Source organism: Miscanthus floridulus, chromosome 8 (assembly GCF_019320115.1).
Source record: "Miscanthus floridulus cultivar M001 chromosome 8, ASM1932011v1, whole genome shotgun sequence".
NCBI classification, from domain to species: domain Eukaryota; kingdom Viridiplantae; phylum Streptophyta; class Magnoliopsida; order Poales; family Poaceae; genus Miscanthus; species Miscanthus floridulus.
The window spans coordinates 163,107,793-163,117,109 of NC_089587.1; the positions used below are offsets into that span (position 1 = coordinate 163,107,793).

The following is a 9,317-nucleotide window of genomic DNA, read 5'->3' on the forward strand; positions in this document are numbered from 1 at the left end:
CCAACCAAAATATTGGCAAGTTCAAAAGATTTGGCACACAATTGGTTGGTTGCTAAAGTTTTGGCAATACTTTCCAAAATTTTGGCAAGACAACATTTCTCTCTTGTTGGTAGCAAACCAAACACCAACCTTCATTGCCTTACCAAAATATTGGCTTGTCCTAATATTGGTGTACCCATGTTTTGGCTGGAGGAGAGGATATCAGTATTGTACAACCACAACAGTGTTTGGCAAAACTAGTAAAAAAGATCACAATTATAACTTGGTACTAATTGCAAGTTTTGTCATCGACGACTCGTGCATAGGTAGTTTACTTCTCATGAACGTACTAAGGGCCAAACACACGATAAGTTACAGATTTTTAATAAGAGTGGTTACATGCATCCAAGGCATACAGGAAACAGGGTACAAGAAAGAAAGGAGAACTAGTTACCTGTAGCTAGCCTTGGTCAGATATTTCGAGATCTCAGTGTCACGTTAGTAACGCCTAAAACATTCATTTTTCCTGCTGTCAAGGTGAGCTATGCCTCGCAGCTTCTTGTCCCTCGCCCCAACATCCATCACCCATCCCCGATCGTCCATGTAATCCACTTTAGACTACAAATAAATGACCACATCACCATCTTCGCCCAGTCCCAAAGTTGGGTGAGCTGTAAGCAGCCTCCTCAAGCTCATCGTCGCATCTTCTGGGTCAGTGCTCGGCCGTGGCAATGGCAGCAGCAGCTCAGAATGCCTTGGGTTGTCAACGACGATGTCGGTGACGTCAACCTTGCAATCCTTGTCCGTGTGCCAATACTTCCACGAAGCAATTGGAACCAATGTTTTAAATCTCCGGCTAAGCCTCTTAGCTGCTGACCTTCTCAACAGCTAAGCGCAGATATAGCTGGACATAGCTGCAGAGCTAAGCCATTTAGCTGTTTTTTCAAAAAAAAAAAGAGAAAAAAACACATGATCTTGGCATAACTTGATAATCGATACTAAATCAGATCACCAACTGCAGACAAAACCAGAAGATTCACATCAGTGCATGACAGTAAGAGGTCAATATGAATTTATATTTATCATTGATCTTGATCATTACTCGTGAAAAAAAATATCATTCAAAAAGAATTGATTGAGAATAATAGAAAAAACTTAGTACAGTCCTACACATAGCATGTAGAACCAATGAATGATTACAACCAAATCTGCACAGAGGCTTTGGGTTACAGTCATTTTCTGAAATGATTTTCTGATACACTTCAATATTTCTTTATTAGCATACATTTTTCTTCAGGTAAACACAATGATAGTTACATTTTCCATATGACGAGTTATGCAAGGTGCAGAAGAAAGCCTAGCTCTGACATTTTTAACACATTTTACATGCTTACAATTCAGCACCACCCTCATCAGGCAACAATGCATTAGACTTGCTACAAATATAAAAATGTCCTGGTTTGGTGATCAATTAAGCCATCCACAGCAACTACAATAACTAGCATTTCCAGTGGACCAAACTAGCAGTTCAGATAGCAGCAACTGATCAGGACTAGGATAAATTCAGAAGTAGCATTCAAGCAGCAAGCAACAAAGGCCACTGATATGATACAAACATATTCCTCATGTGAAGCACAAGGGAAAATTCAAGATGCGTTCCCAAGTCCCCTGAGAACATTTCTGACAGTAGACTTCCAAACCTAAGGCAAAGGACAGAGTTTGGCGACAAATGTATTCGTTCATTTTAATCATAATAAACACGACTACGAGATGTCTAGCAGGTTGGATAATAATTTGAAGCACCAAAATCACAGAATAAAGCTTTATTATTAATTACTAATTGATCCATAACTAATTGATAGGAGTACACCACACGTTCATTGGAGTACATCATTCAGGTTCATAACAGATTATTGAAACATCAGCTTCACTAAAGTACATTATTCAGGAAACAAACAGAGCATTGAACAGATAAGAAGCTTGCCAGATTGTTGTGCCATGGCGTCGTCGTTGGTGCTACTGCTTCAGTGCTCCGGTTCCACGCCTTCAGCTGCCTCCGCGCCGCTGCTCAGCTGCCTCCAAAACCGCCGCCGCCACCGGTTAGTCGCTCCGCTCGAAGACAGCGCCGCCACCGGTTGCCTCCGCGCGCCGCCGCCGCCGCCGGTCCTCTCGAGTCTCGAAGCCTACGCCGCCGGTCGCCGCTGCGACGCGGCCGCCGAAGGGCACAGCAGCAGCAGCCGCTGACGCCACCTCCTCTTTTCTGCGGAGCTGGAGAGCGAGCGCTCGATAAGATAGAGTGGAGACTAGAGAGATGAGTGCTGACTAGGGTTACGTATCCTCCTGTTTGTTGGGCCGGTTTACTTCTTGGGCCAGGCCGGTTTGGGCGTTTCACAATTTAGCTGCGCTAAATTAAGGCCAATTTAACGGCTATTATCGGCTAAACGCAGCTATTAGCGTCCTGCTTTTCTTAGCGCAAAAAACTGCATCGCTTAGCTGCCTCCATCCCCAGCAGCTATCTCCGGCTATAGGTGCAGCTATAGCCGGAGATTTAAAACTTTGATTGGAACTGGCATGGTCCAGACGGCGGCATTCCAGTACGGGGAGACATCAAAGTCGTATTCTTCTTCGTCGTCGTCGTCATCAGAGTCAGAGTAGTCAGAGTTGTCCACTGATCGAGGCGGCGGCAAATCCTCCCCAGGACGAGTCCCCATCTCGACGTACTTGATTTTGATGTCCTGCTCCGAGAGCTTGACGACGGTGACATCCTCTGCAGAAGTTCCTTTTATTGATCCTCATCGGCTTGGGCAACGGCACGTCACGAAGCACAGGTTTGTCATCGAGCACGTCACAGAGCAGGATGCCTCTCCAGAGATCGACCAAGCCGATGGTGGCCCTGGGGCCTCCGAGCGTGATGACCTTGGTGGTGTCGTGGAAGAGCAGTTCCGTGGCCGTGTCGGGGATCGGGAGCACCCTGTCCCTCTCCGGCGCCTCGACGGGCAGCAGCGTGGAGGTCCACCTGCAGGTGTCCGAGTCGTAGAGCTGGAGCTTGAACTTACTAAGGTCGACGGTGTTCCTGAGGGCGGCGATGACGTAGCGGGAGGATGAGGTGCCGCCGTTGCAGCGGAAGATGGCGACCTCGTTGTCCTTGAAGGTGGCGTTGGCGTGCTTCGGGTGCGGGAGGCGGCGGAGAACGGAGGCGCCCGGGCGCTGGCGAGCAGTGTACACGAAGTAGTCTTGGGATCGGTAGTTCCGCAGATCCTGGGCGCCCGGATGGGCGACGCGGAGGAGAGCTAGGTCGGCGTGCGTTCTGATGACTTTGGGGGCCTCCGTGACGCACCGGACGGCGGGGGTGCCGTGGGGAACGAAGGAGGCGACGGGGACGGCGGCGGGGCCCGGGAAGTGGACGCACAGGTAGGAGAGGCGCAGCGGCCGGTGCGAGGGAGAAGGAGACGTGGATGGGTTTGCTGTTGCTCAACTCCCCGACGGCGGTGGTGGCGTTGCAGACGGCGGCGGCAGAGATGTAGGCTGTGTTGTCTAGGAGCACGGAGCTTGGGCTGAGGCTGCTGCTCTCCTCGGTTGGTAGGGAAGGAGGAACCAAGCAGGGCATGAAATCGTCCATGGAGATGGATGATCTAATCAAGGCGGGGAGGAGCCTTTAGCCCCTACTAACCTATGGTTGTCGAACTCGGAGAAGCCGGGGACGGGACGGGCTTTCCATATACTCCTAGTCCTAGTTGGATGCATGTAAGACGATGAGACCGTATCGTATATATGAAAAAGAGGCGTACGAGCCGGACTTTCCATGGATATATATATGTCTGGTAGCGGTAGGTGCTACGTGAGCCTGATCGACCGAACAAGTGCAAGAGATCGATCGACTGCGAGTCTGCGACTGCTTCCATCGTCCATGAACATGGACAAGAACAAGACGACGACGATCATCCCTGCTTCTACGTGCCCGCTGAAGCGTCTGGCTTTCAAGATCCGCAAGCGAGGGTTCGTCGTCCATAACGACACGAGCCTGCTTATCAGCAACTGCTTTGGCGTATGGTCCCTCCGCCGCCGCCGGTACGTCAGGAAGACGCGTTTCCTCCGTTTCATTTTGCTCAAGGCCAAGGCCTTACCGGTGGAGAGGCGGTACGCCGCGCTGCGGAAGGTCGGCATGCACTCGTGGCCGGAGTACGACGAGCAAGTCGCGTTCTGGAGGAGCAGGCTGGTGGACATATACTGGGACGCCGCGCCAGCGTGGTACAAGGAGAAGGTCGTCGGCTACTTCCGCGCGGCGAGACGATGGCGGCTGCGGCGCGAGTGGTGGGAAGCCCGCTTCGTCATCGCCCCTGTCAGCGCACTCATGCTCGCCGTCACGAGCTTTCGACTAGTCAAGGCGGTGTTCTCGGGGGAGCGAGTAAACTTGCTACCCTTCACCGTCTTCTATATACTTGGGGCGATTCTGTGGCGTATAATGTTGTTCAAACCAGATGCTAGTGCTCTTAAGATGTTGGAGGTACTTTCATAAAGGAGATGTAAACGAAATAATAGAGTGAAAGGACTTTTATTTTTGCACTAGTAGATATGCACACGTGCGACATGCACGTATTTTTATGGTTGTAGTAATATAAGACGTCCTATTGTTATAGAAAAAAAAAACTCTAAGATCATTGGATGTATCACAATGTTTATAACCTGATTATGTCACAAAAAATGTTTATAACCTGATTTTAGATAACAATTTGTAATAGAAAATTAATATGCATGATTACATAGCATAAATCTATCTATATTTAAAATTTCTAATGCTCTTGGACCCCGACATGCCAGTGTTCCTTGGGTATGTGGCTAACCACACGTGGTGGTGTGCGCATGGGCGTCATAACTCACAAACCGGAGGTGAGGCTACACCGCATCACCGTTAGATGTCTGATGCTAAAAATTATATTTATCCATGAATGATCTTTCGTTAAAGATTTTTCACAGATCATTAATCGGTAATTCTACACCTACCAATTTACCATCAGTCACTTAGGCCCCGTTCGGCTTACCCCGTATTCAGCTTGTTCGGCTTATTTTTTCAGCCGGAATTGTGTTTTTGTCTCACAATAATTTATCTAGAATCGTATTTTTCAGCCAGTTTCAGCCAACAGAACGGGGCGTTAGATTATCTGTCACTAAATGGACATGTATCATCAATTAGTCCGACGGTAAAAAGTGGGCCCACCTGAGGTGCCCCACCTCCACCTCGCTCGTGCTCAAATTTGGCCCAGCCCGCCTGTCTCCCGCCGGCCGCCGCCATGCTCTGCTACCCTCTCCAAATCGCCCGCCTCGATCTCCTTAGGAATTCCCGCTGCTCGCCTGCAAAATTGCCTTCCCTTCTTCCTCCTATTTCAATCCACGGCTCCTCTCAGATTTTGACCACCCCTCTCCTCTCCGGTCCGCTTCCCCACTCCGCATCTCTCCTCTCCCCGCCGGCTGCTGCGAGGCTTCGATGGGTTCCGGGGCCCGGAGATCCAACATGTACCCCATCGGAAGATCTGGTGCCAAGAGATCCAGCGGCGCCACTGGCGGAGGCTGCACCGGTGGAGGTCGCGTCGGCCCCGACGCCCAGAGCTGCTGGCCGTGCCCTCACGCGTCGGCCACAAGCGGCGCAAGCAGAAGGCATCGTGCTGCCTCTGCCACCTCAAGCTCGTGCTGCCCTCTGCCTCCTCAAGCTCGTGCTGCCTTCTGCGTCCTCAAGCTCGTGCTGCCTCTGCACAACAAGGTTTGTTTCCAGAGACGGGAGCATATCTTGCATCCTTGATCTAAATATCTTCTCAGATCTAGTGTTAATGGTGATTGGGAGTGGAGCAGCTTGGATTCATTAGATGCGTGGATCTAGTAGTGCTAGTAAAGGCTTCTTGTTTATTCATTACTTGAGTCTAATAATGTAATATTATACTAAAAATATGCGTCTTATTTTATGGACCAGCATTCTAAACTCAAAGTTGGACATGCAAAGTATGTCAATTTGAGATTGTTTGGTTCTGTTATCTATCCAGAAGATAGAGCAGTCCAATAATAGACTCAATTAAAAGAGCGGAAATTTTCTTGAACTCTAGGTTTTTGTCTACCCATAATTAGTTATCAACTTCAAGTCTTATATTCCCTAGGACAAAAGGTCTAATCAGAGAAGAAGTGTTTGACATGAAGTGTGGCATTAATTTAACAGTTTTTTTCCTTCAGTTTATTTCTCTGAAACAGATGTGTTAGGCCTAGTTCACTGCTAAAAGTAATTGTTAGTCTGGAAATTTCTGCTCTTTGTATATGTGGTAGATAACTATGACATTGAAGTCAATAAACTCTGCAGCTTAACGCCCTATTCATTTCGCTGAAATTTGTCTTATGCTGATGTTTATGCTGATTTGTTGTGATGAAAACATTGTTCGTTCGCTAAAAAGTAGTGCTGAAGAACAGGGCGTAAATGGCCAACTGTAAATGTAAATTGAATGACACCAACTTTACCCTGGTTAACTGTTCTGCTAGTTGACACCGTGCTTGTTCTGCTAGTTAACTGTCATTTTGTGAACCATTTTTTATATATATTAGATCCAACCACAATTTTCCCACCTCATGATGTGTGACCAGGTCACCAAAGATGGGTGAAGGCAATCCAAAGTGTATGAAATCTTCTGCAGAGAAACCTACCTGGTCAGTTTATGCTGATTACATTTTTGTCAATTTTTTGTTTTCTGTTTTCACAAACTGCCACAAGCTGTAGTTACAGAGAATTCAAAGGAGACACCATGGTGCCTACACAATCATAACTTAATTTTGTTGAAACTTCTTTTTCCATAGTAATATTGTCATGCTAGCATATTACATATATTCCTGGTAGTATTCATGTATCTTTTTCACCTAAGGGATCCCGATGAGAAATCCTAAGTCGATCAACAAATGGCATATCTTAAATTTTACTGAATTTTCAGCATGTATTGATCAGAATTATATATACTATCCCATATATTAGGCTGCAATCTGAATTTTTAGGAAGTATTGGTCTGAACTATACTAATCTGAAATTTTAGCAAGTCATGATCTAAATTATACTGTCTTGTATAACATTTATTACCTGTTGTTCTAACATTTTCTTAATATATTTGATTTAAATCCCAAACTCTTAAAACTGATGAGGCACGTCATAAAGTTCCAAGGGATGCTCCAAACCTCTAGTGAACCACTGTCTTCAGGAGTTAGGAACCTGCTTGAATGGCAAGTAGTAAGCCAATAACAATGAAGGTAAGTTCAATTGACTTGTTAGATATCTCCAATTTCTAATGCTCAACTATTGTCTTGAGTGTTGAGCCTCAAAATAATGTCGCTACCTCTGAAATTGTTACTGCATATGTGAAATAATAACGAGGAGAGTCACAAACCATAATGTTCTGTTGGCAGTAACTAAGTTATAAGTTGATATGTAGTAGCTGCTGCAGCTATCGATTGTCTGTTTTTAATTTCAGTATGTAACCTGAGTTTTCAGACAGTGTCAAAACTGTTTGTTTTTAGCATTAGCTCCATGTAAGAACTTCCTGTCATCTAATTAATCTACCAGAACAATTGCGAGTGGGCAAAAAATTCTGCCAAGAATTTGTGCATGATTTAAAATGGTATTCTTCATGTGCTTTGCCCTTTTGTATATTCTTCTATATCTAAAGCTAACTTAAAGCATGGGTAATATAAATACTTATTTGCCTTTTATTAATCTTAATTTCAGGGACATAATTTGCTAACTGCCTTCAACAGAATAAAAAATGTTTCTAGCATTTAGTTCATGTTCTTGAAAACCCATAAATTTGTTATCATGTTAAATAATTTTTGGTAACTCTAGAATACTCGCACTACACCACAACACTAATATGCCATCACAGACCGATCACTAAGTTAGCTGTGAAATAAGTGAAATTATTATATTTTCTCTTGGTGTTATGTCCCTATATGAATTTAATTGTGTTTTTCAATTAAGCATATCTTGCTGCATTGGTCTGAACTGTGTCAAGTTTGAATATTAAATTGACACCAGCTATGTCATTTAGGATCTATGTTTCTGCAAGTTTTTTGCTTTATGTTTGCACATGGCTAATGCTTAATTGAATGGTATAAGATAAAGGTCTATTTTTTTTGTAATGTTCACTGGTGTACCTTTCAACAAACTTCCTGACAAGTTTGATGTGAAATAATAACATCAATTAAGTGGCTGACCTTCTTGTGTGGTCTGAAGTCTAACTGAACTATAATTGTTACAATTTTAGTAATATAAATACTAGCACTGATTCTCAAATCTCAACCTGTATGTCTAAGTTGGAGTCTAGCACTCTAGCTTGAAGGATGGCAGCTCAAATGGCTGGGCTCTTGATTCTTATACTGTTTGTGCCAATCTAGTTCATGGACTTGTCATTGTTGCTTATAAACTCCGTTTGTTTCATCTTTTTTTTGAAAGGAATGGCAACTGGGAAGGCATTCTTGCCCCTCATTACAATAATTATGTTTGTTTTGGAGGATGTTCTTATTGTCTCTAGAGGAAATAGATGAGATGGTGAGCTTATCTATGTGAGCTGTTGTAAAGTTTTGGTCAAATTTGTGAAGATGCATGTATGTTTATTGAAGTTGAATCTTAGTTGTGTATTTGATGAACTTTTGAAGCTCAGTGACATTTGTATTTATTGTGGACAATTATTGATGGATTATTTTTTTATTTTTTTAACTATTTAAAATCGTCTTGTTGGGCCGTCTGTCGTCAAAACTCTTATGTACCATCGCATAGTCTGTTGATAAAAGTGGTAACATATTATCTGTTGCTAAAAGGTTCCAGTCGACTGTCTGTCACTATAAATATTCAGGGCTACGGATGATTTGTCGATAAAAGTTTTGCCTGTTGCTAAAGATTTTTAGCAACAACGCTTACACTAACGGCACAAGTTTGTTGCTATAAATTTTTAGCGACAGATTGCCTGCTGCTATATCTGCTTTTAGCGACAGATCATCCATCGTCAATCTCGGTGTTATGGTGTAGTAGGGCCTAGCTACATAGAAACGCTCGCCTCCCTCGGTTTTCGGCTAGCCAGGCTAAGAGCCCGTCGGTGGCTAGATAGGGCCTTGCTAGGAGGCCAATTCAGTCAACCATAAAAGGCCAAGTTGACTTCATGGAGCCTAATTGAAGGGATAGCCAGGGAAACACACCCGCCCTATATGTACATGTGGAATCATCATGGTTAATGAAAATGTCAAACATTCCTAAGGCTATTCCCATCTCACTTCTTATTTTATGTAAAACATTGTGTTTTTTAATAATATATGGGCCCTTGTATAAT

At 44.5% G+C, this 9,317-nt stretch overlaps 1 long non-coding RNA gene and 1 pseudogene across 1 annotated transcript; one reads left to right on the plus strand and one right to left on the minus strand.

The window, feature by feature from the left end:
* Positions 1–315: 315 nt before the first annotated feature.
* LOC136473891 (uncharacterized) lies at positions 316–3,598 on the minus strand (annotated as a pseudogene).
* Positions 3,599–5,249: 1,651 nt separating this feature from the next.
* On the plus strand, positions 5,250–8,667 carry LOC136473892 (uncharacterized). Its single transcript, XR_010762776.1, has 3 exons — positions 5,250–5,734; positions 6,598–7,248; positions 8,447–8,667. It is a non-coding gene; the product is annotated as an uncharacterized lncRNA (long non-coding RNA).
* The last annotated feature ends 650 nt before the right edge of the window (positions 8,668–9,317 follow it).